The sequence below is a fragment of the Camelus bactrianus genome, chromosome 3 (assembly GCF_048773025.1).
Source record: "Camelus bactrianus isolate YW-2024 breed Bactrian camel chromosome 3, ASM4877302v1, whole genome shotgun sequence".
Classification (NCBI taxonomy): domain Eukaryota; kingdom Metazoa; phylum Chordata; class Mammalia; order Artiodactyla; family Camelidae; genus Camelus; species Camelus bactrianus.
This window is the reverse complement of record NC_133541.1, coordinates 87,120,158-87,138,060: the sequence shown is the minus strand read 5'-3', so window position 1 is coordinate 87,138,060 and position 17,903 is coordinate 87,120,158. Positions and strand designations below refer to the sequence as shown.

Here is a 17,903-nt window from a genome sequence, read left to right as displayed (position 1 = left end):
CTATGATCAACTTTGCAAAGTTATACTACACAAATAATTGTTATAATACCCAATTCAATGTGATTCTAGTTTAAGAAGTACTTAAGATAGAATTGTAACAGTATACCAGGTATTGTTTGCAAAGCTATCAAGGAGCAAATGTAAATCAGTTCAAAAGCCAACTGAATTTTAAGTAATAGTGACTAGTGACTGTTACTATTCTTAAGAAAATGCTCATAATAACAACTGTATTCTGCTCTAAAAATAGTACCCTCCCACTCAGAAAATACTACCAGCAGTGGCAGCAGCAGTAACAGAAGTCCAAGTAGAAATCCTGGAAAAAATGCTTCTGTGTTGTAAAAGATCTGCCAGTTCTTTTGAGCTATATTAAATTTACTTATAAGGTATATTAGAAATGTTGCTGTGCTTAACTAGGTTACTTTTTTGAATCACAGAGGAAAGGTTTTTTTAAAAAATTTATTTATTTAAATAATTTTTTTGTGGGGGGAGGGAGGTAATTAGGTCTATTTATTTATTTATTTTTAGAGGAGGTTCTGGGGATTGAACCCAGGACCTTGTGCATGGTAAGCATGCGCTCTACCACTTGAACTATACCCTCCCCCTTATTTTTAAATGATATCAGGAGGAATCCCAACAGTTATTGAAATTTGTAAAAAAGTGAAAAACACAACTAAAACCTATTTAACATTGATTATATGCTATTTGTCAGTGTCTAAAGAAAGGATTAGATTGCCTTATTTATTATAGTCAATATTAATACATTCAGATAACCTAACATTATAGTCAATATTTTTATATTCATAAATTGACTTTAAGTTCTAGTTAACCTAACTTTCTATTCTAGATCAAAGGACCCAGTCTCTATTTGCTTATACTTTTCTAGTGATATCCAAAAAATTATTGAAAGGCTAGTATATACCACTTAGTACTTCATGAGCCCCTAAAGACCAGGGATGCAATCTTATTTATCTTGATGGCCTTAGTACCTGGCACCATGTGTAAAACATAATGGCATAATGAGTGTTCACCATATATTTGTTAAGTTAATTTTTTAAAATAAATTAATGGAGAAGTGTTAACTGAACTAATATTTGTATACCAAGCACTATACTAGGCCATAATCCTCATGAAATCCCTATCAGATCCATATATTGGTTAGTAATCTATTGGTGGCAAATAATAGAAAAGGTAAATCAAAACCTAGCTTAAGTAATAAAGGGAAATTATTGGCTTGTATAACTAAAAAGTCCAGCAGTAGGTGAGCCTTCAGGTGTAATTTCAACACTGTTCTGTCTAAATTTCTTTGTAGTTCTCTCAGTTTCGCCCTCTCTTGTGTGTCAAATTCAATTTCAGCTGGCTTCCTTTATGGTAGCAAAATGGCTGTGGCTGCTGTCATTCCACAGTTCACATCAGCACATCACACCATACGTTGGAATCGAAAGTATCTCTTATAGCAGATGTCTTATAAGAGTTAGCACCTATCCCAAAAGCCCCTCCTCAAATGTCTTTCTGTGTAGCTTTAGCCTAAACTGGATGAAATGATTGTGGCCTCTTAGAGTTACGTGGGGTTTATTCCTTCCCAAACTGCCATTGGCTGGGAAATAGAGGCTTTTCTTGGGAAAGGGGCCAAGAGAGCTGAATGCCAGGTATGCAATCAACACATGTCCACTAGACATATCATTTGCCCTAGTTAGCCTCAGAAATTATCTCCCCCTCTTCATTCTCACTCTCACTCAATGGAATGAATTTCCGTTCCTTGAGGTGTTTTGTAAAACAACTCAGCATTAATAATAACATACTGCTCTACGACTTCGGGAATATTTACAACTTACATCATACTCGTTGGACACAACCCCTTACTCTCCTTGCCACCAAGAATTTCTCTAGAAGGAATTGTAATGGAAGGAGATGCCGAAAGATGAGTTAGAATTTTGTTGCAGACAAACTTTTTCCCAGAACTTCTGAGCTCAAACTCTAAAAGTAATCATTCCCATTGCCTTCATGAATGAGTTTACTGGCATGACAAATTGTCTTTTTCCTGAGAGTACAGTTGACCCTTGAATAACACAAATTTGAACTGCTCAGGTCCACTTGCACGCAGATTTTTTTCAATAGTAAATACTACAGGACTACAGGATCCAAGATTGGTTGAATCCCTGGATGCAAAAACTTGGATATAAAGGAACCACTTATGCTGAGAGCTGACTATTAATTACATGCAGATTTTCCACTGCAGGTAATTGCACCCAGGGTCGATGCCCTGAACCACTCTCTACCCGTTGTCAAGGGTCAACTGTATTGTCTTTTTCCCAGACTATTCCACCTGCAAATCCTCTTCCTCCCCACCACCCCCATATATTTTCAGGCACTTTATATTTAAAAGTTGTTATTTGATTGATATTTCTTATGTGATGGCTGTTTCATTTTCAGATTGTTCTCTTGTCCATTGACTTAACTTAATAATAATTATCCTCATTTAAAAATGACTTCCGGATTTCAGGTCACTTTTGAATGTGATTTTATCCTTCCTATTCCACAAAACAAGAAAGTTTCACTGTCCTAAGGCCTTTAAACACACAAGAACTGATTACAGAAAAAAAGACTAAAAACACAATATGCCTAAAAAGCTTAGAGATTCCTCTTTTTAATAATGATGGCTGTTGGAATTAATTCCTCAAAATGTCAGTTAGCTACTTTATAGTCATGTAAAGCTGACCCCAGTTGAATTCTCAATTCAGGAGTTGAGTGGTTCAGTATTGGTTAGGAAAAAGGAAAGTTATTTTACCTCAAACTGCCAACGTATGTCTGGTCAGATCTGGTTTGAGCTGGTGAGAGCTCAACCAAGGATTTTTAAAACCACTAAGTGAGCCAGAATTAGACCGTGGGTTCTAGGTTACTGACCCTTGTTTTAATATATGTGGGCTGACAAGAAAGTCTCTGTAATTGTTTTACGCTCATGAGCTTTACCAATGTTTTCCCCTGTGTTGCAATCACAAACACGTTTGCCGCTTAGCTGCCTGCGTATAGGACATCCCTTCCCGCCCACTACCCACGCAGAGAAATACTGCTCTTTCAATATTCTGAGCTGTTCAGCCACTGCAGAATCAACCCACACACAGTAACTGTTAAAGTACTTATTATGTCCTCCTGAGAATCTGATGTTAAATTCTGTTGTTTTTCCTAATCAAATGCAACATTTCACATATTTACAGACTTCTTTCTAAGTTGAATTTAAAAGCTTCTTAATGATCTTTGCAAGACAATACCACAATTGTTGAGCTTTTGAATATTTTTTATCGCTAGCAGAATGGGGTTTCTTTTAAGAAAAAAAAACTAGTACTATAAAAACCAGGGAATTTTAGATGTGGGTGGCAATTCACTTGGACATATCCATTTAAGCTGAAATTAACTAACTGATGGGTGGGATTCTGTCTGCCAACATTTATGGAGCATTCCCCACCCTCATAATGTGATAGTTAGCACACTGGGGGTGGGGAAAGTGGGGTGTGAGTTGGAGGGGAAGATTCAGTGTTCCCATTAAGAGCTCCTGCTCACAGCTTCAGGCTGAATATAAAGTGTTCTCCCTGCCCCTTCAAGAACAGGCACAGCCAGCCTGAAACACAGAATCCAAATTGAGGGGTAGATAATGTTAGAATAAAAAGACAGAAGTTTGGAATACAGGCTAAGTGCTTTCAAAATTTATACAAAAGGGCAGTTTGACACCATTGTATGTTTCCATGAATCATGTGTGTTCAATTAGCAGTTCTTTTTAAGTATCAAAGCAGTGATCTGAGAGCTAGTTCCTTTTCAGATGTAATGCTTAAATGCTGTTTTTAGATCAAAGGTATGTTGGGAAAAGTTGGGAAAGCTAATCACTGCCTCTACACCTTTCATGAAACACATTTATTGAGTACCTACTAAGAGTCAGTCCTAGTGCTGAGTACAGGGAGATAACAAGATAAGAAAGGCAAAGAAGACCCCTACATTTGAGAAGCTCTGTATAGTGTGAAGGAAGACATTTAAACAAATAATAAACATCTAACATACTACATTCTATAATTAAGACATGTGCTACTCGTGAATAAATCTACAATGAAGGAGGCTAGAATATACAATGGAGAAAAGATAGTCTCTTCAACAGGTGGTGTTGGGAAAACTGGACAGCTATATATAAAATAATGAAATTAGGTCATTTTCTAATACCATATACAAACATAAACTCAAAATGGATTAAAGACCTAAACATAAGACTGGATACTATAAAAGTCCTATAGGAGAACATAGGCAGAACACTCTTTGACATAAATTTCAGCAATATTTTTTTGAACCAGCTCCTAGAGTAATGCAAATGCTCTATAAAAATACAAAGAAATACAAACAAAACTAAACAAATAAGACCTAATTAAACTTAAAAGCCTTTGCATAGTGAAGGCAGCAAAGGAAACCATAAACAAAATGAAAAGACAATCTACAGAATGGGAGAACATATTTGCAAATGACATGACAGACAAGAGACTGATTTCCAAAATATACCAACAGCTCATATAGCTTAGTATCAAAAAACAAACAACCCAATCCAAAAATGGGTAGAAGACCTAAATAGACACCACTCCAAAGAAGACACCAAGATGGCCAACAAGCACATGAAAAGATGCTCAGTATTGCTAATTATCAGAGAAATGAAAATCAAAACTACAATGAGGTATCACCTCACACCAGTCAGAATGGCCATCATTAAAAAGTCTACAAATGATAAATGCTGGAAAGGGTGTGGAGAAAAAGGAACTTCACTGTTGGTGGGAATGTAAATTGGTGCAGCCACTATGGAGGACAGTATGGAGGTTCCTTAAAAAACTAAAAAGAGACTTATCATATGATCCAGCAATCCCACTCTTGGGCATATATCCAGAGAAAATTATAATTTGAAAAGATACCCCAATGTTCATAGCAGCACTATTTACAATAGCCAAGATACCCAAATGCTCCCCAATGTTCATAGCAGCACTATTTACAATAGCCAAGACATAGAAACAACCTAAATGTTCATGGACAGATGACTGTATAAAGAAGATGTGGTGTATATACAATGGAATATTACTCAGCCATAAAAAAGAATAAGATAATGCCATTTGCAGCAACATGGATGGATCTAGAGATTATCATGTTGAGTGAAGTTAGACAGACAAACACAAATATATATGATATCATTTATAAGTGGAATCTAAAAAAAAAAATACAAATTCTATTTACAAACCAAAAACAGACTCATGGACATAGAAAAAAAGTATGGTTACCAAAGGGGAAAGGGTGGGGAGGGATAAATTAGGGTTTGGGGATTAACAGACCCACATAAGTATATATAAAGTAGATACATAACAAGGGCCTAGGTATAGCACAGGGAACTATATTCAATTTCTTGTAATAACATATAATGGAAAAGAATCTGAAAAGAAAAAAACATATATATATATGTATATGTATAACTGAATCGCTTTGCTGTACACTTGAAACTAATATTGTAAATCAACTACCCTTCAAAAACAATTTTATTTAAAAGAGACATATACTCCAGAAAAGACTGACTTACAAAGAATATGACTTAGTAAACACTGTTTTAAGATGGGAGAGACATTTAAGTGGGATCAATGTTTAAATGATCAGGTTAGGGATGAATAATTTCTTCTTACGATACCTTTAGTTCCTTGTGTAACCTTGTATGTTAGGGGTGTGGATAATGAATCCTTAAGTAGTCTGGCCCTCTGTGTATCCTTCTTTCCCATAGTCAGAACCCCTAGGTCTCTGTTGGGTTCTGCTCTAAGGCCAGTCTTGTATTCAGTTGGAAAGGATTTAAGGCTATCTGATTCAACTATCAGTGAGCATCTTACCTCAGGATACAGTGGGCTTAAGCAGGTTGCTTACAGCTATGGGGAGCAAGCATAAGATGGGGGGCAGAGTGCTAGATACTCACTGAGAGCATTTAGATAAAGGACGTACATTTCATATATACCCTATGGAGTGCTTACTATGTTGTTATCTGCTTTAAACCTATAATATTTAAATTAAGAGTCAGAACCTGTCTAAGATCACACGGGCAATATTAGAGCTGAGAGGTTCTAAAGCAGTTTTCCTGACTTCAAAAGTGAAACAGACCCATTCTAAGCAGTCAGGCAAAGAGTTACTTTAAGAATGAACAATATTGCATCCTGTTTCTGAAACTGGGGGATGGGTACATTAGAAATTTTTAGTTGGTATTTCTGTAAAGTGTACATCTATTATCATTAGGATTTTGGCTCTATTCAGTATTTGCTAAAAATAACTGTAAAGCGTAGAAGTAAAAGGAAATAGTGGATGAGCCAGAACTGTATGAAGAGGTGTTTCTGAGTTGAAAATAAGAGAGAAAATTTGGCTGACAGTCAGCTGGCATCATTAGGATCCCACCAGGAATATCAAAAGTGTTCTGATGGGAGAAACACAGTGCTGGGAAATCCAGAAGCAATCAGGCAGAGAGCCCCAGGGGAGTTTGATTGTAAGGAACAGGGCACCAGGCACCCACTGGAAGTGAAGCAAAGCACACAAGCCTATGGTGGGGATGAGGGGCTAGCAAGAAGCAGAGCAGAGTCCTAGTCCAACTCAGATCCAGGAAACAAGACAAAGTCCTGGTCCCTAGAGCTGGAATCTCAGAAACAAGGATATTGGACCTCAAGAATAAGGCAGAGACTATGCCAGATCCAAACCATAGGGCAAAGCTTAACCAGGTGAGATCTCCTCAATGCACAGATCTCTCAAAGCTGAACTGGAGTCTTAAAATTCTTTCTTAGGGATAAATCCATAATGGAAGGGGTGGAGAGGGCTGAAGTCAGTATTAAGAATATAGAGCAATGGAAAGAGGAGGGCAATGGGACAATGATTATAACAAGTCCTAAAATGTTAGGGTGAGAAAAATACTGTCTGTAAGGTTTGTCTGTTGGTTTTATCTTGCTTTTCTTCTGATAATAGCTTCCTAGTTTTTCAGAGTTTGTTTGTTTGTTTGTTTGAGATCCTTCCCTATCCCCCATGAATAAAGACAGAGTACTATGTCCATCAAAAGAGTATTGCCCACCCTAGGTCCAGGACCCTACCTAGACAAATTATCCTCTCTCCATCCCAGAATTTGAATCTCAAAGGCAGAAATGAAGGGGTGAAAAATAATCGATGCTATTTCATTCTTAATCTGAACTTCAGTGGACATTTAGATCAACAAAGCTGTTCTGGTTCCTGTCCTTTCTGAAGCCGTGTCTTCAGTATTTCCTGGATTTTGGAAATATCAGTATCCCTCTCGTGAATTACGTTTTTCATTTAAATTAACTGAGGTCATTTCTGTTGCCTGCAACCAAAGTATTATAAGTGAGTCAGTGTCGAAGATGACAGTAAGATTCCGGTTCTTTTCTGAATCAATCTTCCCAAAGGTAAAGTCAGGATCAATGTCCCTGAGTCTGCAGTTTGGAGAGCCCCAAAGAGCTGCCCTCTATCTGCAGAGTCGTATTTCTCCAAGAGCCTACCAAGCCACACAGTTCCTCCATCTTAACCTCCTCCCACCCTGCTTTCTGATAGCTAATGAATACAACACGCTTTCAGCTTGACCTAGTTCTCTGTGATTTCCCTAAAATTTGAAACATTTCTAAGTTAATAGGTTTGCTAAATATTTTCTTTCGTGTTGGAATTTGGAAACAAATGTCAGATCTAAAATAAATACATCATAATACAAACAATGTTTTTTCAGTGTACTGAAATTGATTGAAAATTTTGTGGACAGGTACATATCTTTACCATAAATTATATCAGGCTAAACATTACCATTTTATTATAGATGTGACCAAGAAAATGACTCTTTTTTTATTAAAAAGCCTAAGAAGAAAAGTAATCCTTTTTATGTCCATGATGAAAAAAAGTTTTTAAAAAGCACACCATTTAAGAATTTACAAACTTGTATATACGTGACACTTTTTTTCCTAAGTCTTTATTGCAATCACATTTTCATTATAAAAACTCATAAAGCCATAAATGGGAAAGATAGAACAATGAGCCTTAAATACAAGGAAGTAACTGAAGTTATTCATAATCATTTTCACTGGCAATCAATATGGTATTGATTTTCTATTCTTGCAACTCTTGCAGTAATGTCCTTGGCTTGAAACTCAACCTAAGCTAGGAAATATTAGCAAATAAAACAGTTTCAACCTAAGGAAATGAAAAGAGAAAACAAGGCAGCAAAACCCTGGATACACTTCAGAGATGAATATAACTGTCTGCTGTCAGTTAATTCTGCTAGTTAGACTATGGTGCCAAGGTACCCAGGCTGACAATGGGCCTGGTGTGAACTTCCAGGTATCACTCTGTTCTTCAGCTGGAGACTACAATGGTGTCTAACCTGTGAGGATCATTTTAGTCACAAGGAGAAGTAGCTGAGAGTCTCCAAGTCTGGATGGATTCACATCTCTACTACCAAAAAATCTACTCAGAGTGTATGCCCTACTGACCATTAGTCAATAGCATTATCTGAGTACGTGAGAATGTGCAGAATCTCATTCAAATTTAAAAGGAATTGATCAAATTGGGAAAATTTTAAACTATCATGCATTAAAGCATCAACCATTAAAGAAGCCCCGGGGAAACTCATTCCAGAAGTGGAGCACAATCATTTCTTACAAAGTTGAGCATGTTGAGGCCTGTGTTGAGTAATTCACCGATAAAGATCAAAGCCCAAATTTTCAACTGGGAAAACTGGATTCAAAATAAAGGAACATCAAATCACAGAGTTTTACTTGATAAGTATAATTTCAGTGGTTTTGAGCAATTCAATAAAAATGATTTTCAAGGAAAAAAATTCTTTCCTGATCTTAGAGTATTGTTTTCTCATCATTAATCAAATCTAGAGTCACACACACAGAACAAAAAATTATGTTAGAAGATGAACTGTGTCTGTCTTTAAATCACAAAAGCAGTTGTAAGACACCTGCTTTTAAATATTTCTTTTCTTCAGCTTCTTTATTAAATTATATTTTCTGAGGAATGCTTACTGTCTAATAAGACTTTATCCAAAAGAAGGTAACAATTATTTGTCATCAAAGGTTCAAAGACAGGTCATATAAATACCTGTGAAAAGACCTTTTAAAATAGTACTATGAAAGATCATTTAATTTTCAGGAGTGCAATATTTGGGACAGGAGTCACATTTGTTTTCACAAAGCAAAATTTCTTGTAACCACATAGAAATGTGTACCTTGTTGCAAATGGTAGGAAGTCCCATAGTGGGAAAGGCGTGACATCCAATTTAGGCTTTGCATGCAAGGGGTGTAATCTGTGTGGAATAGGAGAAAGTCAACAGCACCACACCCAAACTAAAATCTGTAGTGTCCTTAGGGGTGCTTCCCTCTATCCCAGCATGCTCATCCTTTTAAAAGCCAAGCACCTTGTCTCAGAATCTTCCAGACTGCTGACAGAGTGATTTCCTTCTGCCGATGTATGGAATGAGCATGGAACAGCTCTTTTTCCTCCAGTGGATCTCTCTTCTAAGCAGGAAAAACAAAGCACCCTTCAGCTCACTTTGTGAGCATACACATTTTAATGAATATTAAATAACTATTCTTTTCTAACATTGAGTGATAGGTAATTATTCAGGTATTTTTCTAAGCTGGCATACTATAAACTCATAGAGTAATGGAGCTGGGAATTACTTTATAGTTCACCTAATCCAACTCTTCATTTATTGATGAGACGAAATTCTGTCCTAGAGCCAGAGGATTGATCCTAATCCCCTTCTCCAAAGCAAGAAAATGATCACTTTTTGCCACGTTTGCCAATCGATTGGCATCAATGTTTATTCTCTTTCCATACACACTGGAATCACTCACTTATTCTGGGTGATAAACAACTTAGCTCAAACTTTACAATTAGCTCTATAAAACGCACAAATACATTGCCTTGACTGAAACACACATTTTAATGACTAAGTAGTATGTGCTCATTAATGTAGAAAGCAAATGCTTAGTGTACATTTTTTTTGAATAGACTATATAGCTCATTAGAACACATGATAGTAATTAGATGTCAAAAATACAACTGAAGAAGGACTGTTATGCTGTCTTTGTGATGGCTTGGTATCAGATACTATTAAGCATACATCGTATCTTCCAGATGCTCCAGAATATGCCACCCTATGCAGTAAACAGTTACCTGCTAGGAATCTAGATGACTCAACATTCTCTGTCAGTTATCAATTGAAACTAAGAACTCTGACTGATAAGTTGGTAAGATGAGTGAGTACAGGGAAACTTTGAGAAAGGACCCTGATGGAAATGCAAAGAATCTGGGATTGGTTATCTGGTATGCTAGAACTTAAAGACAATAAAATTAAGCTAATATTAAGGCATGGTACCCTGCCAGCCTATTCATTCAAATTCAATCAAATTATCACCTAGAATGAAATATCCACTGAAGAATGGACTTTGGGCAACCTCAAGGCAGTGACATAAGATAATCTGAAGAACATGACTAGAATGATTTTCTGTTCAGTTTCTCTTAAATTTTATGCCTATTGTCCCAGCATAATTTTCATTAGCATAGCATCCCCTTATACTCTCCAAAGTGTCCTGGTGTGGACAATAAATCCTGTGTTCAACCTAGAATGAGAAGATCAAGAATAGTTGGATAGTGTAGTTGCTTTTGGTGGTTCCAGACAGTTGAAGTTCATAAACGGTAACTGATTTCTATAGCTTTAAAAAAAAAAAAAAGCAAATAAACACATCAAAGTTTTATCTCTTGAAGTTGCTGAACTAAAATGGCCAAAATAAAACTCACAATTTGATCCAGTGGATTGTTAAATAATGTGAATTGAATCCACAGCTTTTTCCAGTCTTTCACGTGGAACTTAGAGTAGTTATAGAAAAAGAAGTCATCTATGAGAATAGAAGTAGGGAAATTTGGAAGGAATACAGTGTCTCCAAGGGTAGTCTCTTCTCCCTTTTGGGATAAGGCTGTAACTTGCTTGAAGACCCAGTAGTAGTCTTACCTGAGGAAGTAATCAAACAAGGGAAATCGGAGTCCATGTGCCCGACCTCCACCCACCCTGATTGTTTCCAGGCTTATAATTAGAGTCCCTAGAGAACTGGCACCAGAGGTCTTGCTTGATTTTATAATAACAACGACACCCTTCTAGACTTGGAGAGGCCCTGACATCAACTACCACAATAGAGTCATAGCTCTTCACCTAATTCTCATACCTGAGTCCATCACACACATCCCTAGAGCTCTGAGATAATTCAGGATGCATTTAAGAAAGGACTTTGTAATACTCCACAAGTTATGTTCTATGATTTTCTTTCTAGCTTTCCCTAAAGGAAACTATTCACTTACCAGAGCAACTGTGCACTGAGGAAAGGGAAATACCCAGACCTTTCCAGGATAAAAGAACATTGACTCCAAGCTAACACTAACTCCAGGAAATGGGGGTTGACTATCAGTGTGGATCACTAGTTAGAATGGAAGCTAAACGAGTTCAGGTAATGAATATAGTTGTGAACCAAATCCACCCCATGGAGGCCCAGTGAGTTCCTGAACTTATCTGATGGTTATTTTCCTGGTCTCAGTATAGATAACCTTAGCAAATGCCAAATCCCCACACTGAACTCCTGGTCCCTGAAGTACCAGTTTGTATCTGTTTTTCCAACATAATTATTAATAGTACTCCTTTTTACTATCAAAAGTATCCCAGTTTTGATAATAAATGAAATGGTCACTCTAGCTCTTATGGTGGGAAGAACCAAAGAAAACTCTTAGAACCTCCTTCCTCTGTCAGAAAGTAAATCAAAAGCCATATCATATCCTTGGGAGGAGGCTGTGGGAGAGGTGGAGGCAGAGATATAAACTTAAATGGTATCTTCAAAGACTTAAAAGATTCAGAAGTAGCTTGTTTGACCTACAGAGAAATCACCTAGGACTCCAAAATATTTCAAAACCATTCTCATCTAGTTGATTATCATTAATCTGTTTTTCAAATCATAGTGGCCTATCCAGAAATAGTTTCTTTACTGGAGCAAATAAAAGCAGTTTTTAGTTTGCATCTATTGATTTGACAAATGCTTTTTCAATAAGCAGAGAATCTCAGAAGCTTATGTTCACTTGGCAGGAGTGGTAGTATACTTATCTTGTCTCAGGGTTATAGCAGTCTTGAACTCTGTGCCACAATTTGTACAATAGGGGACTTGATTGTCTCGCCATTTTGTAGGGCGTCATGCTAGCCTAATACGTTATTGTTTCATGCTGAAAATTCCCAGAATAGAAGATAGCAGTGACTTTAGAAGGGCTTCTCACTTGTCTGAAGCACATAGGACTATCTTTGTCAACATGAAGAACAAGCTAATACACTTTGCATCTAATACAACTAAAGAGAGAGGCATAACACTTGATAGGCCACATTGGATTTGGGAAGCAACATACAATATAGGAGTGCTTTTCTGGTTCAGAACTGCAAACTTTGAGTGGGACTTGGGACCTGAGAAATCTAGACAGTTCATACTTTACTGCAGGCAACTCTGCTACTTGGCCTTTATGACCTAGTGAATCCAACAGGGCCCAAAGTTTCTGTAGCAGATTGAAATTCTCTCTAGACTCTATGATAATTTCAATGCACAAATCACAGCAGATACCTGTAGGGTGTTTGAACATAAACACATCCTTTTGGCCAAATAATAATTCTCCTTTTGAGAAACAGCTATTGGGGCCTAGTAGAGATTGAACACCTGCCCTTAGGACTCCATTCATGAACTTATCATCATAAATGAGGTATTTGCAATAAAACTGGACCCTCCCTGGTGTGCTTGATGAGCACATAAAGTGGCAAAGTGAGACAAATAGAATCTATGCATGGGCTCAATTACAAGGACTTGCCCTCACCAAGGCTGGCCTGGCTACTGCCACCGCTGAATGTCCAACTTGACATGTGCAGTAACTAGGCATGAGCCTGCCACGCAGTACCCAGCTCCTGGGGGAACAGACAGGTGTCAGGTAGAGTACATTTCTTCGTGAAGGGCAATTTTAGTTTTCATTAGAATGGAGGTTTATTTTGGGTTTGAATTTGCCTTTCCCAACTACTATACATTTGCAAGCAACCCAATCTATGGATTTAATGAACACTTTATTCATTGGAAACTTCTCTTTTAAAATGTTACTTTTAATAAGTTTACTTTTTAAGGAAATAAGGCAATGTACCAATGCCCATGGGATAGCAGATCTCTAATATGCCATCACTTGAAAGCAGTTTACTTTACAGAATAGCAGAAGGTCCACAAAGTATGCAGTTTTGTGGCTTTAGGGAACAATATCTTGCCTGTCTGGAGTGCTATTCTGTAGGTGCAGTAGGTGCTCTGAAGCAGAGACAAATATTTGGTGTTTTTCCATGACAGTAATAGTATATGGGTCTAAGAACCAATGGGTGGAACTGGGAATGGCACCTCTCACTATTAAACCTAATGACCTACTTGTCCTTCCTCCTTGGGGCTCTGCTGACTTAGAATTCTTAGTACTCAAAGATTTCTTTTACCACGTAAACAATTATGGTTTCACTGAATTGGAGGCAACAACCTCCACCTAGACATTTGGGGATCCTCGTGCCATTGGAAAACAGGCTAAGGAGGGGATTATAGTTGTGTCTGCAACATATAGGATATGTTGTTAATCATATGGAATCTTGTATATAAATTATGTCAGTTTGAGGGACTTAAGGTATTAAAGTGTATTGTTCTAATAAAATAAATGTAACAATTTTCTGACAGATGTCAATAAAGTGTCTTGAAGAAGGAGTATCTTTTCCTAATTTATGCAGAGGCATCACATAGACTAGTGACATGCCTGGTTACAGTGATGGTTTAGGGGAATTGAATCTATCAAAAATAAATGTAATTGCTACCATACAAGAGGATAAAGAGCTGTTTAGATGCACACAAGAGGTATATGGGATGTGTTCTAGTCATGCAGACCTTCTTTTGTATTGGACTTTTCCTTCTGGGTACACCCTAATAATCCCCACCAAAGCATTCTAAAACTTGACTCTCTTCACAAGTCTGGAGAAATGAGTTTAAATGAGGATGGTGCATGAGGAAAATGCTTTCCTCTCTTACAATCAGTCCCTTAGATAAATCACCATGAGTGATTTTCAGATGTCCCCACATTTCTCAAGAAAATTTTCTGATGAACAGGGACTTGGTCACATGCCTCAGTGTAAGCCTCCAGGAGCATGAAGATAGAATATTTGATTTTTGTGGCTTTTGTAACAGAAGAGATTGCAAATCAGGGATTCTGCCCAAATAAAAAGGGGACCGAGATGCTAGGACCCCTCTTCAACCCCCACAAAAAGTCAATAAAAAATCAACTATCTTATATCACTGTAATTAGTATGTGATATATTTATAAAAATAATTAAGTCAACCCACAATTAAAATAAATAGATCTATTTTAAAAAATCTAAGGGGTGGGGAGGGTATAGCTCAAGTGGTAGAGCACATGCTTTAGCATGTATGAGGTCCTGGGTTCAATCCCCAGTACCTCCTCCAAGAATAAACAAACAAACAAATAAACCTAATTACCTCCCCTCACCAAAAAAAAAAAATAATAATAAATAAATAAATATATATATATATATATAATATATACATATATATTATATATAATATATGATTCTATGAAAGCAATTGTCTGAAGCAATTCTTTGAAAGCCTTGTTTTAAGACAACATAATTCAAGTATTGCAAAAGAATTTTGATCACCCCTCACAATTTGTTGAAATTATTTAACTTTTAGGGATAGAATTATAATTTAACGCTGACAAATTCAATGACAAGTTGACTGTCGTATTTCCTTATGATAATAGAGGTGATTAATTATGTAATTTTTTGGTTATGTCTCCTGAAATCTCCTATTTGCTTGTCTAGGTTCCATTTGAGGGATCAGATACACAGCAAGGTGCTGCCTGCAGAAGCCTGAGAGGAGGTGAAGGACAGACAGGTCAAGGTGAAGTGTTTTCCCTCAGCAGCCAGAAGCAGCATAATCAATGAGGTGAGTATAAATCATGATGGAGGATAGATGCCAACAACAAGGAAAAAGTTCTGAATGAGGTCAGACGCTGGGAAAGCAGGAATACATCTGAAAGTAGAAGTGTCAGGGAAAAAGCTATCTGCACAGAGTTCACACAAGATGCCAAAGTACAGCTGTGTGGTATGTGAACAGCCCAGAAAATGTTGAGGCCATGTAGGACCAGGCATTAGTCAGAAATCTTCTGGGTCAGAGAAAGGAGGCTGAGTTACAGGTAGCCGCTTAGCATGTGAAAGCCACTTGATTTCTGCCGTGGCATCGGTGATTATCAAACCTATTCATCCCTAGAACCAGGTATGCTTTCACTGGCACCCACGCCCATAGCACCATTGCTGGGCTGCAGAACTCTGCACCTGGGGGATGCTTCCCGTATCTCTTTCTGGGTCACTGGGCTACCTTTGCCTGTGAAAAAGAAAGGTGATCTCCTCTGCCTCATCAAGTTACAAGAGAACTCTCTGCACCTCTTTCACTTTTATTTGGAGAAAGAACTGGGCTGCTTACATGCAAAGGGTTTCCCCCTCAAACCAAGCAATTTGCCTTCCTCCTACATGTTTGAGAGATTAGAAATTGTTCTATGACATATGACAGACTAGCATTGGATTTACATGGTTGAAACAGCTTCAAAAAATCTCAAGAAAAAAAAGGTTATAGTTCTTGCGAGCAATGCTATTTATAGTGTATCAATGCAAAATTTCAACAAATCAGAAGAGAAGAAAAAGGAATCAAACTTTAGCTCTGTTAGTCAAAATAGGAAATAACTTGAAACAAATGAGTACTAGTGTTTGGAAGCTTCTAAACAAAAGAATTTAAACAAAATGCAGAAACAGCTTTATATAAATGCTGTTGTACCTTAAAGCAAAGTTATTTTCTATAAATTGCCAAATTCTCAAACTGCTTACATTTTTCTATACCTTTGTTAACATATTCTTATTAAATAGTTACCTGCAGTTGAAGGTAACAAGTAGGTCAAAATAAAAATAAAGGAATCATTTATTGAAATTTCATTATTAATGAAAGACATTACCTACTTCCAAACATAATGTAAATTGCAAAAGACAAAAACACTTTTTTCAACATGAGATTTGTATCATCTATAGCTGTTACAAAAACAACAGGCCAGCGAAGAAACAAGCACCACTCGGAGGGTTGGAGTACTCGGATGTATTACGCCGGCGGGCTCAGAGGGGCTTCTGGTCCGAAGCTCTGAGCACCTCCAAGATGTGCACATGAGGTTTTAGAGGGTAAAGTACAAGCTTGGGGTATTAGGCCAATAGGCATGGAACAGCTTTAGCAGCATCATTATCACAAAAGTGGAGGCAGGGAGGCAGCAAACCAACATTCCAAAGCCAGATATATCTCTTTGAAAACCCAGCTGGCTAGCAAAAAAACATGAAAAGCAAACCAACACTAATTAACCTAGATTTATAAGTTACTCTAGCAGAACTCAGATGAGTATTCCGATACTTAGATTTGTGAGTTATCTTGTTAGCCCAGCCCGGCTTTTCCTTCACATAGCCACTCAGTCTACATCTACTATCAATGAAAATAAAGAGGCAAAAATTCTTTCCCTTATGGAACTTGCATTATGATCATCTCTTGACTTTTTTCTTCCCCATATGCTTAATATTTACAAGCTATCAAATCTTGTCAATCTGATTTCTGCATGATTTCTCACATTTATTCTTTTCTTTCTGATCCCCTAACCACTAGGCTAATTTAGACTTTCATGATTGCTTGTAATGCTTATTTACTTATGACCAGGTAATCCATGAACATTTATTATTTTAAAGTATTACTAAATACTAAATACTAAAAAAAATTTAAACAGTGAAAAATGTCTCTCTCCCACCCCATTTGTCCTCCTTACCTCTTCTCAGAGGCAACCACTCTTACTAGTTTTTTGTATCTGGATATTTAATGTATAGGTAAGAGTTTATATGTATTTTATATAAATGGTAATATGCTATACACTGTATTCTGTATCTTGCTTTTTAAAGTTAATGTATTTGTAGGCTCTTTCTATATCAACACATATTAGTCTCATTTTTATATAAATAGCTACATGATTAATGGATGCATAACTGAAGCAGGAAAACATATGCGGCATGAGAAGGCCTGTGTCCCAGGTCTCGTTTGAGCCCCTGGGACTTGCCCTGCCAAGTGTGGGTCCTTGGCTTTCCGCAGGAAAGAATTTAAGAGCGAGCCACAGTTGAGTGAAGGTAGATTTATTCAGAGAGATACATTGAAAGGCAAGAGAAAGGCCACAAGGTATGGGGATTGGGTGCTCAGATTAAAAGTAGGTACACATTCCATAGACAGAATGTGGGCCGTCTCCGAAGAGGGAGAGAGAGGAGCGGCTGCAAGGCGCCATGTTGCTGGGTTTTATGGGCTTGGTGGCTTCGTATGCTAATAAGTGGAAGGACCAGTCTAAGGGGAAGGGGCTGAGATTCCCAGGAAGTTGGCCATTTTCCACTCTTTGACCTTTTGTGGCTAGCTTTGGGATTGCCATTGTGCCTGTGGGCATGTTATTCACCATGTTAATATATTACAGTGGGCGTATAATGAAGCTTAAGATCTACTAGAAGTTAAATCTCTCATCATCTTGAGCCTCAAGGCCTACTGGGGGTTGAATCTTTCACCATTTTGATGTTAATTGCTGTAGCATTCCTTGAGTGGCTGTGCCCTGTCCCCTTCCTATCTCATAACCACCCATGATTTGATTAAGTAGTTCCCTACTGAGTTAGTCAGGATAGACTAGGTTATGTTACAGAAACAAATAAT

At 37.4% G+C, this 17,903-nt stretch overlaps 1 protein-coding gene across 1 annotated transcript in view; it reads left to right on the top strand.

The window, feature by feature from the left end:
• CEP120 (centrosomal protein 120) overlaps nt 1–17,903 on the top strand; it is a 160,930-nt gene that overhangs the window by 18,809 nt on the left and 124,218 nt on the right. The window contains exon 3 of the mRNA XM_010971543.3: nt 14,963–15,086. The gene's annotated coding sequence lies outside the window, so the exon portion shown is untranslated. The remainder of the gene's footprint in view (nt 1–14,962; nt 15,087–17,903) is intronic.